The sequence below is a fragment of the Narcine bancroftii genome, chromosome 11 (assembly GCF_036971445.1).
Source record: "Narcine bancroftii isolate sNarBan1 chromosome 11, sNarBan1.hap1, whole genome shotgun sequence".
NCBI lineage: Eukaryota > Metazoa > Chordata > Chondrichthyes > Torpediniformes > Narcinidae > Narcine > Narcine bancroftii.
The window spans coordinates 73,684,475-73,709,828 of NC_091479.1; the positions used below are offsets into that span (position 1 = coordinate 73,684,475).

Genomic DNA, 25,354 nt, shown 5'->3' on the forward strand with positions numbered 1-25,354 from the left:
TAGCTGTGGGGTTGGTGGGTTTCTGGAAGATGTCTGTCGAGAGCTTGTCTCATGAGATGGGGACAGAGAGATCGAGGAAAGGGAGAGTGTTGCTAGAGATGAACCAAGTGAATTTGAGGTCGGGGTGGAAGTTGGCAGCAAAATGGAGGGTCAACGAGCTCATCATGGGTGCATGAGGGAGCATCAAAGTAGTCATTGAAATGCAGAAGCAAATGGCGTCATCCAATGAGTGGAGTATGACCAACAATATCTATTGAATCCCCTGCCAGTCAATGAAATGCAATAAGTAGGGTCATCAATTACAATACCATATGACTCGTGTTACTTCTCTAATACAGTAAAACCTCATTAGAGCATGGTAGTTGGGGTCCAGGATTTCATACCGTGTTACAGCCAAGTCGCGGAACAGATGCATATATGTCATGATTCAGGAAGCAGGAAAACAGAATACTGTGACTCAAACCCCATAATAAGACCTTTAAACTCCACATATTAAAATACACATCTTGTAAATGAGTCATGAGTCCATTTTTGAGTTTGTGGCTGTTAGCCACTATTAGCCTGGCATCCTAAAATCAATGTTCAGGGTTCACAGTCACCCGTGTTATCAGCGATTTCGCGGATTAACGAATCACGTTCTTACGAGGTTTCACCGTATAAAGAACCAGCTGTGACAATCAGGAAGTATCTGGAAGTGGTGAAAGTGGTTTGGTTATGGCTATGGCAGTCAATTGAAGTTAGAATGAACCTTCCAAACTTGGCTGCATGAAGCTAACCAGTGATTAGAGCCTGCATCAAAAAGGGATGTTTGACAAAGCAAATTGGAAATATATCCTCACTATTGGAAATACAGCTGGTGTGAACATGGTGAGCAAGCACAATGTGGGGTTTTCTGTAATAAGTAGAGAGATTTATCTTTGATTATTGACTGCTTGTGACTGAATTAAGAAGCATGAAAAAGTTCCGTGCAAGGAAAAAATGTCAACTCATCAATCTCCTTCTTGCCAAACATTGTCGCTGAGCTCTCAAATTAATCCCTTCAGTGAAACTGCATTATCTTCAAAGGATCATGTGTATGTGTATCATTCAGAACCAAACATAACAGAAGATTTTTTTAAATATACATTTTTGTGCATTAGCCATCAAAATTGCTGATAAATCCTTTATAAATGTTACTACATGTGGCTATTAAATCTTATTTTATGATATCATATTACATGCTCATTACAAGGCATACATCAGGAAGCAGAGTATCACTTTTGACCTACACTTATTGGTAGTTAAATTATCCAAGGTGAGATTTATGATTTGCACCAAACACTTTTAACTTGAATTGACTGTAAACAGGGTTTCAAGGTATTAACATCAACCCTGATGAGGGCCTTCAGAATAGAATAGGTTTCAATGAAATCACCAACAGGCATTTTGGTGAAAAACTACAAGACTTGTTGCCCTTTGAACATTTTGGCGACCACAGTTTGGCTCCAGATATTTTGGTGTTTGCATTTGGCAATGGACATGGCATTTAATTTATTATATTTTATTAATTTATTAGAAATCTCCACACTCCCGGCTCCCCGCGATGACATCTCCACATTTCCGTTTCCTTGCGGTAACATCACCACACTCCGTGGTGACATCTCCTGACTGTTAGTGCCAAAATGTCCAGCACCATAATGTGGAGGCCAAAATATAGCTGTGAAAATGTCCTAGACCCCACTCACTCGTGCCCATCAGCAGCCCTTTGGCCACAAACATGCACTGTAGTAATTTACTGTAAGCAATTGATCTATCATCGCCTTCCTTTGCAAGGAAACTGGAGCACCCAAAGAAAACCCACACAGACACAGAGAGAACATGCAAACTCCACATGGACAGAGCCTGAAGTCAAACTTCAGTGGAACTATGAGGCAATATCATTCACCTGTGCCACCCTTCTCATTAGGAGGCTCCAACCCCAAAAATGACTTTGTCAGGCCATTAATCCTCAATCCATATCAGTATATTGCTCCCAATACCATTTGCTCTAATTTTGTTTGATATTCTCTCATGCACCTTATTGAAGGTCTTTTCAGCATCCAAATGCACACAAAAACTAAACTGCATAAAACAAATTTATGCTGTCTGTCTTTATCTTTTCTGCCAGTTGCACTTCAAAAAATTCTAACAGGGTTGTCAAACATAGTTTTCCATTCATAAATCTATGTTGAAACTCTCCAGACCTTCCTTTTTATCACTAACCAATTGTCCTGTTACCTTCTACTTCATAATTGTTCCAGTGTTTTCCCAACTACCAATGTAAGGATACCTGATTTAAGGTTCATTGTTTTCTCTATCCATTCTATGTTAATACTGGGAACTGTTCTGAAATCTATAGAATTATAAAGTTACTTCAGATCACCCATTATTTGAATATTATCATCTTTCAATTCCATTAATTTCTCTGTTTTTTTTGGAATTTGAGGCACTCGCTTACTCTAGACCAGACAATAATCTAAGCATTATTCCGGAACGTTTTGTGTGTCTTCTTTCAGTCAAACTTGTACAATTTATCTGTAATTTTCTTACTCTCACGATGACACAGCGTGTCAGAATCGCTTTTTCCTTTCTGTAAGGAGTTTGCATGCTCTTCCCGTGTCTGCGTGGGTTTTCTCCAGGTGGTCTGGTTTCCTCCCACCCTTCAAAACGTACAGGGGTTGTAGGTCAATTGGGTGTAATTGGGTGGCATGGTCTCGTGGGCTGGAAGAACCTATGACCATGCTGTATGTCTAAATTAAAAAATTTAAATGTAATATTAACTGTGAAAAGCAGAGCAAAATCCCATCATGCTTTCTTTTATAGAAATCTGAAATGACAGTGTATTTCACTGAAACTAAACCAATGCATTTCCTTACCAACAAGATAGTTAATTGCACAGGGAAAGAAAAACCACAGCAAAACAACACCTCTCCAAAAACAATATGGTCGGAACAGAAGGAAGCCAAATGTTTCTTTGAGGCTCTGCATCATTTAACATCATAAATGATTCTCAGCTTCAATTCTCTTTTACAAACTACACTTTATCCCTGGATTTCTTTCATATCCAAAAATCCCTTGACTTCCATCTTGAATATACTCAATGAATACACTTGATCCACACATCCTTAAGACTGTTAGTTCTGGTAATTCCTCAAAGCTCTGAGGTCTATAGCAGATGCCAATTCACTGGCTTTATACGGATCCCTCAAACACCTGGACAATAAAGATCCACACATCAGGATGCCTTTTATTATGAACAATTTGACATTCAACACTATCACCCCTTAAAAACTAATCAGCAAACTCCAAGACCTCAATACCCCAGTGTAAATGGATTCTGGATTTCTGCACCTCCAGACCCCGGCCAATGAAAATTGGCAAGAACATCTCCTCTACAATCTCCATCAGCTCCACAGCACTACAGGGTTGCGTACTTAGCCACCAACTCTACTCGCTTTACACCTGCGACTGTGTGGCTCGGTACGACAACACCACCATTTACGAATTTGCCGACAATACCACGGTAGTGGTTTAAAAAGGAGCAATGAGCCAGCATACACAGCTTGAAAGCTTGGCTGAACGGTGTGCTAACACCAACCTTGCACTTCAAGGAAAACCAGATGTGTATGATTGGGGAACCAGAGAAGGGGAAGGTGAGCAAATTGAAATTCCTGAGAACCACAATCTCAGCAGAGGTGTAGCTGGAAGGGGAGCAGGTACACATTCTTCAAGATGGCGCCTTTCCAACAATTCTTTAACTGTTTAGTTCCCTTCTGGGATAAAAGTCGAACCTAATTTTAATTTTTTTTAACTTTATCACGTGGCCTTGGAAGAACTTTCTAGATCTGTTACTTTATTCCATCAACCTCCTGGTGCTCGGTGTGCTCGGTCTTCTGTGATGCGCTCGTGGCCGCTGGCAGCCTGACATCTGGGGAACCAGAACAAATTGTGACGCCATCACCTCCTCTCTGATGCTGGATGGTCCTGTGGAACGTCAGCTTTTCCATGTCACAAGTCATAACCCCAGATATATGGGGTTCATAGATAACGACACTATTACTGACACGTAAGATTAATGTATGTAGAATACAATTATGTGTATTATAGCTAGGTAATGAAATATTTTTTGTAATGTAAGAGAAATGAGCGAGCATTTACGCAATTTGTTTGTTGATAATGGAAAATGAAGGATGAATCAAGGATCATTGCCTCAAATCAAAATATTATAATATATTCTTGTCACACACTGAACTCTCTGTTGTGGCATAAACAAACATATAATTGCTTCATGAACTTCTGGTACAACACAGCTACCTCCTAAAACACCTGCATAGAATTTATGATTGTCTAGTACCCAGGGGTGAGGAACCTTTTTTTAAAAAATTCACACTCCACCTTAAGTAATCCCTATGCCATAGGTGCTCTGTGATTAGTAAGGAATTGTTTAAGGTGGTATGTGGGTGGAAAAAAAAAGTTTGAAAACCACTGTTTGAATTGTACCTAATTGACTCGTTATGTGCATGGTTTCATAACTCTAAAAGAAATGGGCCAATGACAATTTTTCTCAAGCAAAATATCTCAGTAACAATTGGGTCTAGAGTGGTGATCCCTTCCCACTCACATACCACCTTAAACAACTTATGGCATTGGGAATACTTAAGGAAGAATGTGAGGTTTTATAAAAAGGTTGCCCACTCTGATCTAGTAGTAGGCTATTGTACATTATAATTTTTATGGGGCACTCGTATATAAAACTGGACAAACTCAAAAATGAAGCATATTTTAGTTGTCGGAAAATTTGTTGTGTAGAACTGCAAATTTACCTCTGTCTGTGCTGTTATTTGATCATGGGCCAGCTACACGTTTGTAAGTATATTCTAAGAGTTTGGAGAAATGTTGAACATGGTTGGGAGGAATAGCTCCAAAGGTGTTTTACTTTCTCCTTGGGTTTCAAAATTATAATGTCAGTGGGTCACTGTTATTGTGTTGTACATGTCATTGTGTGGCACATGCCATTGTGTGGGATACACCATTATGTGGGACACTGTCATTGTGTAGGACACATCATTGTAGGGACAAAAATGATATAATGCTGGAAGAGTGGGCAGAACATCAATTATAGTTGGGCTATCCACGAATTTTGTGTTGTTTACAAACCAAAACACTTCAGCACCCATAGCCTAGCCAATGCACTTTCCTTGCTCTCCTCCTGTGGGTGCCATCATCATTCCTCCGACTTTGGTACTGTAGTCGTAGCTAAATTAACAGTCTGAGCAATTTATTTTCTGTAGATAAATAAGCCATATACATTTGCAGTGAGCAAGGTTTTACTTTCAATCTAGCTGCATGGAAATATAGGTATCATAGACTTGCTATGAACAGTTTGAACAACAGCTTTCAAAATATAAGTTTAGATAGGCTATTTCTTTTTAACGATTCTTAAATAGTTTAGAACTTTAGAAGGAAAACTTACTTTTAAAGTGGATTTCATTTGTTAAATACATGTATTATGTTTGATTTAAATATATGTTTAAGGGTATTATTTTAGTATTGATATTTTTTTTGTTGTTAGTAATTTTTTTTGTTAAGTTTTATCTTTTTCTGTAAGTGGGGTTTTTTCTATTTTATTTACAACATTGTTAATTAATTCTTCACTCTTTATTTTGGGGGGAGGGTTGGACTAATTTTAAATTAGACGATTAATGTTGTGTTATAATTATTAGGGGGGTTAATTTGTGTAGTTTAATGATGTAGTATTCTAATTTTTATTATCTTATTTTTTATTATTTCTTTAAATGTAATTTTTATTTTATTCATGTCATAAAATTTTAAATAAAGTTTAAAAAAAAAAGAACTTTAGAAGGAAGGCGGTCAAATGATAGCCAGTTAGCCACATCTTTGAAGTGCTTACTTCCTTCAGTTTTGTGCCTGTATCCACAGCAGCCAATAGGAAGGCATCGCTCAAAAAAAGTAGGCAAGGCTTAAAAAACATTTCTTCAATAATCTTGCTGTAGGTGTTTTAGATATAAGCTGTGTCCTTGAATTACCCTGGCGTTCTTACTGTTACTTTATCTATAATTCATTTTGGATTGTTCAATTTACTCACCTAAGACCAAACACTGCTTTGTTTTGCTTGTTGGATTTTTGGAAATTGGCCGGATGTTTGGATGATCCAAAAACTTGTTGCAAGGTTTTTGTTAAAGGTACACACAAAATTATTTGGCATGCATTGTGGTGCTTTTTTTTTATGTGCTTGCTCCCCCTAACTTTAGAACCTGGCTAAGCCCCTGAATCTCAGAGGATTTTCCCTGTCCTAACATACTCATGCCATAGTGAAGAAAGCACATCAGGGCTTTTACTTCCTCAGGAGTTTGTGGAAGTTTTTTTTTAATGACATCAGAAATCCTGGCAAACTTCTCCAGATGTGTAGAGGAAAGTGTGCTGACTGGTTGAATCATGGGGGCACCAATACCTCTGAGTGGAAATCTCTGCAAAAGGTAGCAGACGCAGCCCAATACAGGTGCTCTGACTTTCAATTTTTCAAAGTTACGATGGTTCAAATCCATACTTTGCATTTCGAATCCTGATCTGTTACCGTGCTTGCGATATGCGGTACGTTGCTCTATCGCGAAATTGATGGCCCTGTCTCTTTAACATCCCATCCTCCTTTAGTTCAATGCTTCAAACATTCTTCATGCCCAGCGGGCTTTCAGCTGTGTGCGTTAATGGTTTTTTTCTCAGTGTGGAATAAAGGTATGCAAAATCTAATTATAAAAAATGGAATGTTTTACAATTTTTCGACTTATGATGGGTTTGCCAGAACGTAATCCAATCATAAGTTGAGGAGCACCTGTACATCACAGACAACTTTCTCCCAATCAATGAGAAAATCTACATGGAACACTCGTCAGAGAGCATCAGCAACTTTCAAGGATCCACACCACCCAGGACATGCTCTGTTCTCACTGCTACCATCAGGAAAGAGGTGTCGGTGCCACAAGACTTGAACCACCAGGTTCACGAGCAGCTGCTACCCCTCCACCATCAGACTCCTCAACAACCAAGTCAATTAAAGATTAATTTCAGGTCTACTTATTATTTATTACTGATTCCTTTTTCTGCATTTTGCAGTTTGCATTTCTTTCTTTTTACATTTTTCTCTTTTGTATACTTTTATCTTGAGTACAATTTAAAGTTACCAAGAAATAACTGCACCAGTACAGATTAACGATTAGGCTGAGTAGGCTTAAGCTAAGGAGCCCGGAAAGGAGAGGGCCCGTCAGGAGTGGGGACCTCAGGCTCCCAGCTGGAGCAGGGACCTTGGGCTTCTGGAAGGAGTGGGGACCTTGGGCTTCTGGAAGGAGTGGGGACTTTGGGCTTCCGGCAGGAGTGGGGACCTTGGGCTTCCGGCTGGAGCGGGGACCTCGGGCTTCCAGCAGGAGCGGGGACCTTGGGCTCTTGGCTGGAGCGGGGTCCTTGGGCTTCCGGCACTAGTGGGGACCTTGGGCTTCCGGCTGGAGCAGGGACCTCGGGCTTCCGGCAGGTGTGGGGACCTCGGGCTCTTGGCTGGAGCAGGGACCTCTGGCTTCCGGCAGGAGCAGGGACCTCGGGCTCTTGGCTGGAGCAGGGACCTCGGGCTCTTGGCTGGAGCAGGGACCTCGGGCTTCCGGCAGGAGCGGGGACCTCGGGCTTCCGGCAGGATCAGGGACCTCGGGCTCTACAATTCTTTCAACCCCAAAAGTTCAATCATCTCCTCCCCCACCCCGTATTTATCGACCCCCTGGCATTTTTTGATCCTTCGGATAGTCCCATCAACTTCCAGTGGTCAATATCGACCACTTTGGAGACCCCTAATATGTTATTTAATGCAATTTAATGTCACTTTATTCTATTCAATGAAAGGTGTAGTGGGGGGATGGGGAGGTCAAGGGGAGCCTTACTAAAGCTCAGCCTACGGGCCTGGCTGGTAGTTAATCTGCCACTGCTTTTCACATTATTTGTTATTGAATATTTATTTTCTGTATTGCACAGTTTGTTTGCATTTCCTACTTGTTTACATTTCTCAAGGTTGTCGACTTATCTTTTCTTGAGGACAGTTTTGTTGCACTACTGATAAGTAGAAATTCTGCTTGGCCCTCAAGAAAATCAATATCAGGCTTGCATGTGATGTTTGATTCAGATTTCAGATTTATTGTCAGAGTACATACATGACATCACATACAACCCTGAGATTCTTTTTTCTGCAGGCAAGGTAGAATTATCATTCGTTGGAAGTGCAAAAAAAAAACCTGACTCAACATACACATGTAAGCAAATAAATAAATGTAAACAAACTGTGCAATACAGAGGGGAAAAAACACAGTCAATACGGTGCAAAAGTAAGAGTCCTTGAATGAGTCCCTGATTGGGTCTGTTGTTGATGAGTCTGATGGTGGAGGGGTAGCAGCTGTTCCTGAACCTGGTGGTTCGAGTTTTGGGCATCTATATCTCTTTCCTGATGGCAGCAGCGAGAGAAGTAGAAGTGGCGCACCACCAGGTTCCGGAGCAGCTGCTATCCTTCATTTCAGTGTCATGTATGTACTTTGACAATAAATCTGAATTTTAAATTTTGAAGTAGAAATTCTGCCTGGACCAGAGGAAAAAGAATCTCAGGATTGCTTATGGTGTCATTGTTGCATTCTGGCAATAAAGTTGACCTTGGTCTCTTGAACATCCTTGCAGGCCCAAATCAACAATACGGAGCACTTTTCTGTTTGATGATTTATTTACTTAATTTGGCGAGGTAACATGGTCTGCACTAGCAAAGCACACCTTCTGGTGAAGGTTCTTGGTGATACAGTGAGGACCAGGAATTAGATCTAGTCATGAACAAGAGGCAGTGACGTATTTATTTAAGTACAATGTTTCTGGGGTGTTGTTTGCTTTGGAGGGGAACTTGCAGGTGCTGCATGATACATTCCCTCTCTTATCAAGACAAAATGGGGAAAAAGCCTATGCTTTGGAAATTCTTTAGATTTTTCTCAAGACCTCAAGCTCCCCGGTGACACCCTGTGTGGTCCATGGTCCAAAGCAGAGATCAGTGGTCCTCAGGGTACATTTATGGGTTCAGTGTTACTTTTATATTGTAGTTGATTCTCTGGTAATATTTGAAGACCTTTTGGATATATTATTAACCATCTCTAAAACTTGATCAGATGGATCTGTCACTAGATGCAATCCTGATTAATTTCATTTTTAAGTTGTAATACTGTACCTCATTCTAGAGATGAAATGATATTTTAGCGCAAGGGTGGAATATAGATTGGGAGCATGATTCAGGTGCTCTTTCTACCAACTGGAGGAATTCCTGAACACTCCATTGGGTCTTGTTTCTGTTAAAGCATGGCTTACAGAGTTTACGCACATTGGATCCATGCTCCACAAAGTTAGAAGAAATAAGGAAGGACTCCTGTGTGTGTTATGAGGCTTCAGTATTTCAAACTGACGACCACTGGGATTTCTTCAGGCTCCCACTTGCATAATTTAATGAGGAACTGAGGTCATATTAAATGCAAAAGCTTTGCATTGAATGAGCTTAGTGTGGAAGTAACTCAGAGGCTTGGTAGAAATGAACAGGGTTTAGGAATTTGAGAGAATTGTGTTATGTGGGACAACCACCACCAACCCCCCCCCCCCCCACCCCCCCCACCATGATAAAAGATTTTTACATCTAAACACATGCTCTGGAATAACACACTGTTGCAATTTTTAAAATGAAAGGAGTTTTTCTATTATTCCTTAAAGAAAGGTTTTTGCAACAACTCCATTGGAACAGGAGTGGTTAAGCAACTGGCTGTGACTGGGATCCTGTTCCTTTCCAAGAATGCACTGGGCCAGAGGTCTCGCTGTTCAGGACTCCAGGCATCAGGCAAATCGCAGCAGATTGCTAAAAAGGAAAACCCACTGAGCATTGAGAGGGAGACCAGACTCCCAGCAGTGAAGTGGCAGATCTTTGCCAGTGAGCACCTTGCTGAGATGAGGAATACTTGCCAATTACTGCTGGGTTTCACTGGTCTGGCCAAATTTCATCTGGGAAGGAAGGGATGTACGGAAATATAGACTACCAATCTGCTGCTAAGTGCTCATAAGAGCTGAAGGTTAAATGCACAACCCTGGGGACAATTCCTTTGCTTTTTTTAATAGTTCATACAAACATATGAATTAGGAGCCGATGTTAGCCACTCTGCTCCAAAGCCTGCTTTGCTACTCAATGAGATTGCGGCAGATCTGATTGTAACTTTAAGTCTACATTCCTGTTTCTTCTTCTTTTCTTTGGCTTGGCTTCGCGGACGAAGATTTATGGAGGGGGTAAAAAGTCCACATCAGCTGCAGGCTCATTTGTGGCTGACAAGTCCGATGCGGGACAGGCAGACACGATTGCAGCGGTTGCAGGGGAAAATTGGTTGGTTGGGGTTGGGTGTTGGGTTTTTCCTCCTTTGCCTTTTGTCAGTGAGGTGGGCTCTGCGGTCTTCTTCAAAGGAGGTTGCTGCCCGCCGAACTGTGAGGCGCCAAGATGCACGGTTTGAGGTGAGATCAGCCCACTGGCGGTGGTCAATGGGGCAGGCACCAAGAGATTTCTTTAGGCAGTCCTTGTACCTTTTCTTTGGTGCACCTCTGTCACGGTGGCCAGTGGAGAGCTCGCCATAGAACACGATCTTGGGAAGGCGATGGTCCTCCATTCTGGAGACGTGACCCATCCAGCGCAGCTGGATCTTCAGCAGCGTGGACTCTATGCTGTCGACCTCTGCCATCTCGAGTACTTCGACGTTAGGGATGAAAGCGCTCCAATGGTTGTTGAGGATGGAGCGGAGACAACGCTGTACTCTCCTGGTAACTAGTCATCCCCTTGCTTATTAACAATCTATCAAATTCTGCATTAAAAACATTCAAAGTTTTGGCTTCCCTCTGAGGAAGAAAATTGCAAAGACTCTGGACTCTGTAAGAGGAAAGTTTCACCTCATTTCTCAAATGGTAAACCCCTTTATTTGGAAACAGTGACACCCACTTCTGGGCTCTCCAGAACTGATGCATCTGCTTCACTTCACCCTTAGAAATCTTTTCATGGACTATCATAACCAGCCATTCTAAGTATTCGTCTGGTAACCTTTTCCTGAACTCCACCTAATACAATAAGATCATTCCTTACTTTTACATCACACGGGAGAGCAGACATGGCTTGACTATATTGGGCCATCCAGAAGATTATAATGTTCCCTCTGTACTACACTAGTGTGTCAGCCTTGACTTGAGTATCTCTGGACGAGAGCATTTGCCTAAACCTTCCAACATATAGCCAAGTGCCATTCAGCCTTTGCAAGCAGATTGATATGGTGAACATGTGGCAGCTAGAATCTGCAATATTAACATTGATGGTAATTAGATAAAGAAAGACCACTGATTGTTTACCTTCAGCTGTTGACAGATTGTACATTTCCAGTGTTCTGCTTCCATTTCAGATATTTTTGGCAGGAGTCAATAAACATTCCAAGTTTGATACCTGCTTTGAAATGATACCATTAGTCAGACATGAAAGAATATAAAGAAACTGTAAAGAAATCATGGCACGGAAACTCAGCAGTTTATAAACCATTATTTATCATTCATTCACTAGATTTAGGCATCTTAAGCTTCACATATTTATTGCCCATCCATATTAGGTCTTAAAGAAAGTGATGGTCCAGAGACTGGATTACACCCATAAAATGTACTCACAAATGCAGTTATAAAATGCTTGATTTTATTTGATACAATCTGCCTTGCCATATATTTGACAATCCAAAGAATGCAGCTGAATTTCTGGCAGGACAAGAGTAGAAGAGCAAAAATACTTGATTGTAGGTTGCAGAGAATTCGATATGAATTCCTTTTAACCTGAAATCATTTTATAATGCACTACATAATGTAACTTATTTCAATCAAGTGGCTTCAAATTAATAGAAACAAGTTATGTTTTAGAATCGAAATTTTTTTGTTTAGCATGACATGGTTACTGCAACTTTACTAAATCAATGGACAAAAATAAATTCCAGCTTATTGCTCCTATACATCTAAACGTCAAGGAAAATTATTGCAGAAACAGTTAACAAATAAGACTTTCAAAAAAACCTCGGGGAATGTCCCCTGGGACATCATTAGTCTGAAGTAATAAGCCTTGTCAAGTTTGGAGTGAAATTGCAAGCCTAGTTTTAAACCAAGTTGAATGACTATTATTGGAAAATGAGGGCCGTTAAAACACTAATGTTTGCTCAGCGTGGGTTGCAGTGCACAATTAAGGGGAATGTGATAATAATATCCACATGAGCGATTAAAAATTTATCACATGCACATTGATATTTGGCTTTCTTTAGCTGGTACTAATGTTCTATAAGTGTGAAATAAAGGCAGAGTTACTGTCTTTAATCATAACCTTCACAATTATTTAAATTCATTCTCTATCTAGTTTATGACTTTTTTGTCACAAACAGAAGAGTTAGGAAAATGGCACACGGCCTAATTTCAAACTGTGCCTGCCTACCCAAGGTATCTATCTTTTCTTTGCCTAATGAGGACTTGCAACAAAGGAGCTTTCTCTCCCCTCTTTTTCTCTCAGGCAGGCAATCTCATAAGCAATGGTGTAATGGTTGTCATGGTCACAAGACTGCTAGGGATTTTTTTTTCCAGGCTGTTTCTGGCCAGCAGAGGTGCATTACCACATTGTGCATATCAATTGGGGAAGGTATATTGTTAAAAGGGAACTGGCTTGTGACAAATTTTGAGATGGTTTCAAATCCATGTTCAATGAGTCCCACTCCAATCAAGCAATCACAATAGACATTCATTGTAACATGTTAGTCAAATACAAATGTAGTCTTTTTCTCAGATGGTAAATATGTGTCCCAAGATCGTGTTATATGGCGAGCTCTCCACTGGCCACCGTGACAGAGGTGCACCAAAGAAAAGGTACAAGGACTGCCTAAAGAAATCTCTTGGTGCCTGCCACATTGACCACCGCCAGTGGGCTGATAACGCCTCAAACCGTGCATCTTGGCGCCTCACAGTTTGGCGGGCAGCAACCTCCTTTGAAGAAGACCGCAGAGCCCACCTCACTGACAAAAGGCAAAGGAGGAAAAACCCAACACCCAACCCCAACCAACCAATTTTCCCCTGCAACCGCTGCAATCGTGTCTGCCTGTCCCGCATCGGACTTGTCAGCCACAAACGAGCCTGCAGCTGACGTGGACTTTTTTACCCCCTCCACAAATCTTCGTCCGCGAAGCCAAGCCAAAGAAATATGTGTCGGTGTTTACTCTAAGTTGCCCTATGAAATAAGGGTAAAGTTTGGATGCTCGTTGAAACTCTCCAAAATGTTCAATCTGTAGAATGTAAGGAATAGGGGGAAGTCAAGTTTATTGTCATGTTTGCACAAGTACAACCTGAGGAAACATTTTTCTGGTCCTTGGTGCAAAACACACAGAAACACAATCAGACAAACAATACATATGCAGGACAGCTATTTATATAGACAAATAAATCAATTAACATTGTTTTGGAAATATGAGGGTCTTGGATGGTGAGTCTGAGCAGCTCCTTTGGTCGTTCAGCATTCTCACTGCCCATGGAAAGAAGCTGTTCCTCAGCCGGGTGGGACTGGGTTTGATACCCCTATATCTCTTTCCCAGCGGGAGCAGTTGAAAGATGCTGCGTGCAGGGTGGAAGGGGTCCTTAACGATTTTGTATGCCCCCTTCAGACAAGGATCCTGGTAGATCATGTCGATGGTGGGTGGGGGAGGGGGATTTAATGTGGGGGGGGAGGAGAAGATGATGGGAGTGGTGAATGGCTTGTGTTGAGCAGGATGTGTTGAGTGGGATGTGGTGATCAGAAACAGGCTAAATTCAAGTAACTTGTCAGTAAGGAAAGTTTTTGTTGGAGTAGAAGTCAACTGAGTCATTCTATGTGAATTTGATGGGAAATATTGCCTCATCCATCATTTTGAAGACTAAAGCTGCACAATCTATTGCTTTTACTTGACAAGTGGGAAGGATGTAGCGGAAATCATGAGGAAACTCTCAATGATTAGACATTTGCAGAGAGGCCTGAGATCGAATGATTGTCTTCACAAAAAAAAAGCTTAAATGGAGAGTCATTGAGCTGGACCTGAGCTGCAAAACATACAGACGTACAATCAGACATAACACATGTTCTTAGATGAGAGCAGGAATAGTGAGGTTGGATGGTGAGGAGGAAATTCTGTTTGAAGGCCCAATTGCAAGTGAGAGACCCAACGGTCTGTAACTAATAATTTGTCTACATCATATGTTTGCTTGATGATCATAATATTGACTAAAAGGTCCACAACAAAGCCAATGTGAGACCAGATTGCTGTCAAGCAAGGCCTCCTCATCACCCTGACACACTTCTTGTTGCAATACTGCACCAAGCTTCCAAATGGACTCGAAAACTGAAAACTGTTCAACCTACTTCACCTCCACTCCAGAAGCAACAACACCACCAGCCTTAGCATTCGAGCTATATTCAAGCCGGGTTAAATATCCTGTATTTGTGCACATGCATTTGAAGGTCATTACTGACTCATTCCCTGTTGTATATGGGGTAATGGGCTCCAAATCAACATCCACACATTAGAGATCTCTTACCAAGCTGTTTCCACTGAATAAATTTCAGTTATTTGATACATTATACCTGGTAGAGTGCAAAGGAGCGTTCTGCAAGCAATGCACAGTTAGCTGTAACGTTCGTGAAGGAGTATAAAGTAGAAGAGCATAATTTTCAGAGTACAGAGAAACAGTGCAAAAAAAAATCAACTCGTATCAAGTAAGGCAACGTGGTACTCCTGTCATGAGGCTTGTTCTGGAGTCATATGTCTATGGGGACAAAGCTGTTTTTAAGCCCTTTCACACCCCTGATGGGAGGAAGAAAGTGTCTGGGGTGTGATTGGTCCTTCGGGATATTGGTTGCCTTCCCTAACCTAGTGGGAAAAATGGAGGAACAGATTTTGATGGAGTGTCAGCATCTGGAAACGGAATTATACAATCCCCCAAAACAAACATTCAGTTACCTATTGAGTTCATGAGAAACATGACAGTGTATCATTATAACTTAATTTCCACAATGAACATTCAGATCTTGCTTCTCGCAATCAAAGCGAGAGCCTACGAAATCTCAGCAGTCAAAGCAGATGGGAAGGTTGGATTGGGAGTCTATGTAATTATAGCAGCAATCATGGAGAGGGAGAAAGAGAAGGGAAAAGACAACTTGACCTCCTTGGGGTCTGCAGAAAACACGGTGGAATAACCATAAAAGTTAATATATCACATGCCTGAAGAGTAAAAGTCAGGTATCAAACTTCCAGCCAGGGAGCCTGTAAACTGGGCAAGTCCCAGGCAAACAGAATGTCAACTCTAGGATTTCTGCTCTTATTTGGTGGGCTCCTTTTGGGCAGTGCCACCTTCAGCAGTTTTTACTAGTCCTCAGGTTGGGAAATCTGCTGGCTGAACCTTCACCACGGTACAACTGGCACAAGTACAGCAAATCCATTCAAATGATTGGGAGAAATTCATGTCCGAAATAAAGGTAAATAAAGCTTTATACTTAATTTAATTAGTTCCTTCAATAGTTTATAGTTTATCATAAACATGAGTTGTTTTTTGTCTGTCATATAGGAAATATTATAACTTTAGTATTTTAGCATTATACTTCTAGCAGGTCATGAAAGATTTGAAAAATTTGTGAATCTCAAAGACATTTGTAAACATTCAATATCTGTGACAGTCTGCAATGGAGCTTCTCAATTGCAATGCCATTTTGTTCAATGAAACTGGCCGGTTAAGTCTAATCTTCATGTAGACAGGACAGATAATTCTAAATTAATAGAATAATTCGAACCACAGAGCAAGTAAACGGCTTGAATTTTTGGTGTTCACTCAGTAACTGGAAATGGCAATCTTCATGTTCCTTTGGAACCAGGAGGAAACAGCGGCCTTTCCTGAGGACCACATTCTCCAAGATCTTGTAGGGAAATTCAACAATGAGCCAAGAAACTGCTCCTCTCAGATCAGAGGAAACTGGCCACTCCCTTGGCCAGCTTCCTCTTTGGGAGACATGAAGTATCAGCAGTAGAGTTGAGGATATGCTTGGCAGCTCTGCTAAATTCTGTGAAGAAATGGATGTCAGCGTTTCAATTGACTGGAATGTTTATTCTGTTTCTGATTTCACTTCCATCTACATTATTTTACTTTCGTTTTCAAGATAAGATAAATCTTTGATATGACCTCTTTTCTTTCCACATTTCCATAACAGTTAAAAATGTGAGTTAATCAGTTAATGCGCCCATTATTTTCCTTCTCCTTTATGGCAGATGCACAGCTTCCAACATGTGCCCATTTCCTGTACTCTCATCAGCCAGTGAATTAGCAGGAAACCATTTCAGGTGGCAAAATAACTGGAAAATACATGCACGCCATTCCTATCAGAAATCTAACCTACACAATGCATGTCCTGGTTTTCAAATCTTACGTAGGAAAGAATGGGATGGTGAGGGAGTTGTGGGCTGACTTATTGCTATTAATGATGAGCTATTTCATAGAACTGAAGCAAGATCGTATTATATGGCGAGCTCTCCACTGGCCACCGTGACAGAGGTGCACCAAAGAAAAGGTACAAGGACTGCCTAAAGAAATCTCTTGGTGCCTGCCCCATTGACCACCGCCAGTGGGCTGATAACGCCTCAAACCGTGCATCTTGGCGCCTCACAGTTTGGCGGGCAGCAGCCTCCTTTGAAGAAGACCGCAGAGCCCACCTCACTGACAAAAGGCAAAGGAGGAAAAACCCAACACCCAACCCCAACCAACCAATTTTCCCTTGCAACCGCTGCAATCGTGTCTGCCTGTCCCGCATCGGACTGGTCAGCCACAAACGAGCCTGCAGCTGACGTGGACTTTTTTACCCCCTCCATAAATCTTCGTCCGCGAAGCCAAGCCAAAGAAAAAGAAGCAAAATATGATGTTGCTGCTTTATTATCAATGAATTCTATTTTATGCTGAACAACCTGTACCCATTGCAATGTGCCTCTTGTATTAGGTTGAGTGCTTTGAGACTGAAGCACGATCTAACAGCTTTGCAAGGTTTGTCCTAAAGCAATAATACTGTTACAGCTTTCCATCATAGCGTGCAATGCATCATGTCCTGTTATTTTATTTTGGTTAACATTTAATGTTGAACTGATTAAAAATGCTTAGTCCATAGAAGACTCCAGAATAAATGGCTTCACTTGAAAGCAATGGCATTGACCACAATAGCCATACATCGGCTTGCGTCCAGATTACGTCTGGAAGTGGGGACGCAAATCGATTTGGATGTAAGTCGATCATTATAAGTGAAATATACTGTACGACATAAGATACGATGACACACACACAGGCATATATTTACCTACACCTCCATATTGTACATAAACATGTCTAAATACCATAGTTAATAAAATGTAAATACTGTACAGTACCTATAGAAAATATACTAACAGGTAACAATAGTAATAAGACTGTATGTCTCTTCCAAACTGATGACACGCCTTTGATTCTGCCATAGGCTTGCTTTGGGGGCATTTAGGGGCCATGATGTATCATTTGTTTTCAGATAAAATTTAACCAACGAGATAACACGCAAACAAGAGACCACACGGAATGTGATGTTGGTGACTTGTATGCTATCAAGACTAGAAAAATGTTACACAGTAGTGTGCTTTTATATAATAACATAATAACCATAAAAAGTATATATATTATAAATTTCAATTACATATATGTACTGCTCTATAGGTTAGGTGTATACTGTGTACTGTGACAGAGTATGTTTTTGGGAGATAAATTGGGAAAGGTTGTTAGAGTAGGTTACATTCAAACACTTTAAAACAGATCTTATTTGAAATACTAGAGCTCTACCCCATGGTAGATATATCGGGGCCTCGAGCTTTTGCGAGAGCTTTGAAGAGTACTCTAGAGAATTCCCTAATGGATTGTTGTTTACAAAAGGCAACAGATGAAAGAGCTTGTTGGAGCCGCATATTGTCTGAAAGAGAACTTGCTGTTCTGAGAGGATCGAGTGGTTTTGCAAGCAGAGAGAGTCAAACAGGCTTTTCTCTCGGTGTCAAAGAGAGAGAGAGAGAGAGAGAAAAAAAAAAGAGAGAGAGACAGAGATCACTTGTACAGTGTTTCAGCCAGCAGACAGCAACTGGGACTGGAACACGACAAGCTGGCAAGCTTATGGGAAGCCCCATTTGTAAGATGGCCTGGTCTAAGCCCTTATGGTACATGCAAGAGGAGAGGACTAGCTGTCTAATGTTTCATTTGGAATAAGCAAAACAAAAAGGAACTCTGTGGTGACCTGAAAGAAAGAGGTTATCATCTGGAGAACCCTGAAGGGGCAAGTTTCGTCAGCAAGACACTGGAGTGGCTGATGGTAGTACATCAGTTGTGGATGTCCTAGAACAACAAATCTCTCTCTGAAAACTGACAAGAACCTTCCAGAGCGGTAACTATTTACCTTTCAAGCACCAAAGCCTGGTGAACTTTATAAATGTTAAATTCTGTGCACAGTATAAGAATTGCCTGCAACCAGTGAACTTGGAGGAATGAGAAGTGAGATTGGACTGTGAAGCAAAGAATTTTTCTGAACTTACACACACATTACAAACACGTGCACATAGAATTAGAAGGGGGTTAAGTAAGTCAATAGAGATAAGTTAAAGTTTAATTCTACTTTCATGTTTAAAGATAATTAAAAAGAACTCATGTTTAAGTAACCATTTATCTTGGTGAATATCTATTGCTGTTGGATTTGGGGTCCTCTGGGCTCATAACAGTACCAATTGCCCTTTTTTGACTTTTGAGGCCACATGTTGAATGCGTGTGTGTGATTTCATGTCCACTAATGCCCACCAATGTTGATCCCGCTATAAATATTTAAATTTTTATTAAGCACTTATGGTGACCTCAGACGTATCTGCGATCAGACGTCACTCGATTGGGCGTAAGTCAAGGTGTGCCTGTAGTAGGAATTCTAATGTACAAGACTAAGTGGAAGTCCCATCATCCTTCCTGAAATGTCTGATCAATAAACACCTTATAAATTTTTCTCTTAAATGCACCTGAATTTCAGTCAATTCAGTTCTTGAGCAAATTTCCAAGAAATATTGTCCTATAATTTTTTTTAATCACTTAGGCTTCAAAAACAACATGAATATCATTAACATTTTTCTGCACAACTTATTTACAGTTTTGAAGCTAGTTGCTTCATTTCATTCCATGATTAACTGATAAGCTTTTTGTAGGATTTGAGCAGTGAAAATATACTTCTAAAGTCTGGATTTTGTTTTGATGAATAATTTTGATGATTCAAGGATCATATTTTTCCCAACCTATTTTATTTATGATAAGCTTTGACACAGTTAATCAAGGAATCAAAGAAGCATGTTTGGAATTGGAGTACAGAACATGCTTTCTAAATTATAAATGCATTGTATCTTCTGATCTTAATATTAATCCAGTCAATATTTGTAGTGCAAAATCAGAAATTTATAGTTTACATCATGATACACAAAATGTATAAAATTCATTTTTTATACATGCAAATTAGGTTTTATTTGTAATTTAGCAATACTTTGAAATTAGATACACAAAGTCAACTGTCATACAGCACCAATTAGATTCATAATGTGAACTAAGCTGTAGCATGTAGCTGTAGACGAGATTCTTATTGTGCTTTGCTCTTTGATGTGCAAGTCAGCTGGTAATTATTGTTGCTAAATCCACGCAATCGAAGCCATTCTCTGCTGGATGCTGTTTTGTAAATTTTCTGAAAGGTTCCAATTTAAACTCATTTTGTAATTTGGTGAAAGAGGAATTTCTTTCTGCACAAGTTGAATTCTTTTACGTTATTAACCAATTTTATGAATCCTCAAAAAATTGTCCATTTTATAGCTGTTCCTGTTTCTCCAAGAGGGGATAACTTGGTTTTGCTGTGTACCTTCAACCAAGTTCCTCTTTTTACTCTGGTAGTCTCATGGTGAAAAACAGAAGAAATTGCCAAAATTGAAGACAGGATTGATTGACAGATATCAATCATGCCCCCACACCCCCCCCCCCCCCCAAAGGGTCATGTCTCCAGCCCAACTATCATCAACTGCTTCACCAATGGTCTTCTTCTATCATTTGGTCAGAAGTGGAGATGTTCACCAATGATTTCACAATATTCAATTCCTCAGAAAATTCCCATGTCTGTTTGTAGTTAAACCGTGATAACATTTAAGCAGGGTTAATAAGTACCTGTAATTTTTATCCATTATTTCCTTTCCTATGAAGTAGAATAGTTCCTTTTGTACATAAACAAATCTGTTTTTGATTGCTTGGATTTGACCTGTTTTAATGACAAATCAACGCAATTGTACCTCAAGAATGTGCATAGAATACGGGTCTCACAAGTAAATGCCACATCCTGAGAGCACATGGAACGATAAATACACCTTTTCTGCAGGTTGCAACATCAAAGCAACAGTTAATTTTGGCAATGATGCTAAAGCAAATTTGTTACTTGTACCCTTCCACCTCTTCATTCGTCTTCTTCTTCACACCAACCCATTGAATCGATATGATGAAAGGAACAAACTCATTAGTTGCTCATTCTTTTCACTCACAGTTTTCAGAGTTTTTCTAATTTTATCCTCCAGATCTTTCTTTGCGAAAGCCGCTTTCAAATTTGTTAGTACCGTACCACAGATTGTTTTATGTTTATGGCAAAAATAATGTAACTGTATTTTTTTTACAATGGAACCATGCAGTTTCTCATTGTAGTGTGTACAATGAAGTTTGGCAATAGCAGGGTGCTAAGTGATTCCTTTTCCTCACTAAGCTTTATTCATTTCATATGAGTTTGTCAATTTGTGAGGAATGTGCAGTTTATGTAAATGATCCTGGGCAGTTTGGTTATCTGGTGTTTTCAATTCATAAGATCATCATTCTGTCAAATTCACAGCATGAAAATTTCTGGGTAGTTGCTTAATTGGAGGAAGCTGAAAAATCAGAGTATAATCAAAATGCAAAAGTGAGGGGATCTAATTTATTTGGGAACATGTAATTTGCAGAGTAAGGTCATTAAAAGTATTATTTAATCATTTAAAAGAGATTTACCTGCTTACGTCCCTCTTATTATTACCTCTCACACCTTCTGCAGGATTCCTGCAGGAAACATCTATCTCACCAAAGCATTGAGCTTGGAATTTGTGAGAGACACAGCGCTATGATTTGGTTCTGATTCTTGGGAAGAGTAAAGTGAACACTCGCCAGGGATTACTGGTGAGTTTTTACATTTACATTTAGACATACAGCATGGAGGTAATGGACCATTTCAGCCCCTGAGTCCTTTCCACCCAATTTCTTTGGCTTGGCTTCGCGGACGAAGATTTATGGAGGGGGTAAAAGTCCACGTCAGCTGCAGGCTCGTTTGTGGCTGACAAGTCCGATGCGGGACAGGCAGACACGGTTGCAGCAGCTGCAGGGGAAAAATGGTTGGTTGGGGTTGGGTGTTGGGTTTTTCCTCAGCCCCTGAGTCCTTTCCACCCAATTTACACCCAATTAATTTACACTACAATTAATTCACCTACACTTTGAAGAGTGGGAGGAAACCAGAGCCCCTGGGGAAAACCCACGCAGACATGGGGAGAATGTGCAAACTCCTGACAGACAGTGTGGGATTCGAACCCCATTCCCATCGCTGCCAAGGTCAAGGTAAAGGTTCCATTATTGTCACGTAATACTACATTTAGAATGTAACATACATGAAATTCTTTAACTTTTGTCTACCGTAAGGCAGACAGAGAGTTCCGAGATCAGACAATCTCAGCCATATTTAGACTATTAAGCATTCCACTAACTGCTTCCTTGAATCGTGGAGCACTGGATGATACAGAATGTAATTAATGCATTGCTCTACCAACAGCCCAAATGAAATGGCATCTTACAATTATCCTCACTGCGAGTTCTGTGGAGTTATGACATTTTTAAATTAATTGCTGAAAGGGAACCCTTATAAATGATAGGTTGTGCCTATTTAATTACATGATCAGGGCTAATACAAATACAGTAGCCAGTCTCTGGAACAATAACAAAACATTTGTTGCACATAATTTTAGTTCCTTTCCCATCAAAAGGATGGAAAACCATGGGAAGTAGTCCAAAAGAGGTTCAGCGGGTTAATTTCTGAATTGAGACGGTTGTTCAATCAAGTGAGGGTAAATAAGTTAGATCTGTATTCTTTGGCATTTAGAAGAAATAATAGGTGAACTTATTAAGACACACATGATCCTGAGAGTGCACAGCAGAGTGGATTTTGAGATGTTTTCACAATTGGTAGTCTCAAGCCAGGGACCGGTCATTTAAAATTGGGAGAGCAGAGAAATTTCTTTTTGCAGAGGGACGTGAATCTCTGGAATGCTCTTTCCTAGAAGTCAGATTGTATGTAAGATGCAGGCAGAAGAGGTGTATTCGTCCTCTCCAGTGGCTGCCAGCCAGTTTTCACATTGAGCATCTTGAAGAGTCAGTGCCAAATTCTGGCCCAGTGTCTCACACAAACTCTTTTTGAAAGATCAGAGAATGGAGGGTAATGGGATCTGGCATTGAATGGGAACTGAGGCTAGTCTAGACCAGCTATGATCAAGTCCTGAGCACCCAGCGGCATAGATCTTGCTCCTATTTCCTTGTGTTCATCTGCAACCTGGGTGAAATAGGAATTATAAGTGCATGAAATGCAAAGAACTAGTTTGATGGTATCGATGAGGAATAAAACTAGATCATCTTTCAGATTGGATGTCTTTTACCTGATTACTACCTGTCTCCAACACAGATGCTGCTTCACCCTCTGGTCATGGTTGGCGCATTCCAATCATGTTAATGGCTCCTAGTCAGTCTCTGACCCAGAAAGTGGACAATTAAAACAAAGGAATCTCATTCATTCAGATCCTACATCTCTGGGCATTTTTTAAAAAATGATCACTTTTTCTTTTTTTACATTTCCCTTCTGTTTGCTCCTATTTTTAATTTATGAAATCTGTTCCTCAATTCCCTTCCTATTTCTAATGTCACCTTTCTTCTCAGTTTTGTTTTTCCTTTTATTAACCAATTGCACTGTTTAAGGTAAAACACTGTTCTATTTTTATCAAAGACCTTGATTTCTGTTTTCCCCCCATCATTGTCCCCTCAGCCAGCAGTTAATGTGGCAAATGGGCATGGAACTGAAGCATGCAGAACTGAGTCTAACTAACAATGACTGCAGTTGAATACCCCATTCATTGCTAAAGCTGTTCAAGGATTTGGAGGCAAACCCTAAAACTACCTTCTGATAATTTCATTCCTGATGTCCTTCTTTGCTGAGGAGAAAATGAAAGGTCATCTTTACATGGCCATCCAGGCGCACTTGAATGAAGGAAATATCGTTAAAATGTTTAATTGTTTCAACGCATTCAATATAAAAAGAAAAATGCCCGTAAATAGAAAATCACCCTATTTTTTGTGCTGCAATTTTCCCCAAAATTCTGACATTACGCAAAAGATTCATGAAAATACGTGATTGTGTTATTTTGCACAGAGAATCGTGCATAAAAGGTAGAAGCTGTTGCGTTCCTCTTATGAGCTGTGCAGAGAGCTGGCAGCTGCCTTGTCTTGCACTGCTAAGAAGCAGCTCGGGGTTTACAGAACTCTCCCCTTGGCAGCAAGGAAACAGCTGAAAGAAAGGTTAGTACGAAACTGAGGGAAAATACAGGGGAGAGCGGGTATGCTTCCCTGCTGCATCCCACCCCACACAATCACCTGGCCCAAACTGACTCCGTGATGTGAACAGCCACCCGCCATGGTAAGGCATCCACTGACCAAAGGGCTAGAGATTGCAGCATCCAAAAATGGCATCCACAAAGAGGCTGTGATCAAGAACGGTTGCATGACTGATTCATGTCACTAAATGCTGACCATTAAAACTCAGCACAACACAGCGATACAGCTGTTAACATTGCTTCTTCATAGCCTCTGGTTCGAAGCTGACCTTGAGAACCATGTGTGGTGTTTGCACTTTCTTCCCTTGACAATGTGGGATTTCCCTGGGTGCTCTGGCTTCCTGCTGCAATCGAATGTCCTTGGAGGATCATTGACTGACTAGTGCAAGTTCTCCTTTTGAGTGGTTAAGCGGCAAAAGAATCGAAAGGAAATACAAAGGCAGTAAATGAGCTTTAGTAGCAGAGATACAGAGAAGAATTGATCTGTTGGGAACTGGCATGGACCCAATGTGCCAAATGGCCTCCATAATAAGTTTTTAAAAAACCGGTTGGATGATAATATTCTACATTTTCCATTAATACTATTATCACTGACTCACAACAACCACCCACTCATACTTCTGTCACCTCATGGGGTAACAGCAATATTCTGTTGGATAACATATTGTGCTTATAAATATGCTCAAAGGTTTAAAATGCAATATATGCATAAATGGTGGGTGAGTATCATAGAACTTTCCTATCAGTACTGCTCACACAAACAGAGATACCTACCCTATGCATTCTACGGTGACTAATGAATGAGAACAACCAGGTGAAGCCACGGGGTGTTTCCATGCCCCAGAGAGTTTTCACTGTAATACAACATTATTGGATGCTCAGTTGGGAAACCACGAGATATGAACAAATTCAACTCTTTAGAGATCAAAGTTTGTGATGAATGCAACTGGCCTGAACGTTTCTGTCGCTGTGAGGTCAGAAAGTGAAGTAGAAATCTGCCTTGAACAATAATTAGATCAGCTATTACACCAGAACCATCGGCTACATCAGAACTGAATGTTGGGTAACTGAATGTATCACAACTAACACCACAGATTTTCAGGATGAACCTTTCCTTCTTGACTCCAGAATCAGTCATTCAATTCCAAGTTCTGTCGTGGAAAGAGATTACTAGGCGAAAAAAAGTAGAGAATCAAGTATACCCTCAAAAAGTCCTTGAAAAAAATTCCATCCATCTCCTGGCCATAGGAGCTCAAAGAGGAGAAGTGGGGCATTTGTGATGGTCTTGAGATCCTGCATCAGGGACAAACAAATGCCCTCTGCGAGCAGTGGATCGAATGCAGCACCACACAGACATTGTCCTCTTTGCTGCCAACTTCCTCCCTGACCTCAAATTCATTTGGTCCATCTCAAGGCACACTCTCCTCTTTCTTGATCTCCCTGTCTCCATCTCAGGAGAAAAAATATCGACAAATGTTTTCTAC

At 40.5% G+C, this 25,354-nt stretch overlaps 1 long non-coding RNA gene across 1 annotated transcript in view; it reads right to left on the minus strand.

Moving 5' to 3' along the window:
* LOC138745905 (uncharacterized) overlaps positions 1-25,354 on the minus strand; it is an 87,362-nt gene that overhangs the window by 49,539 nt on the left and 12,469 nt on the right. Inside the window, exon 3 of the long non-coding RNA XR_011346576.1 lies at positions 11,464-11,554. This is a non-coding gene — a long non-coding RNA (uncharacterized lncRNA). The remainder of the gene's footprint in view (positions 1-11,463; positions 11,555-25,354) is intronic.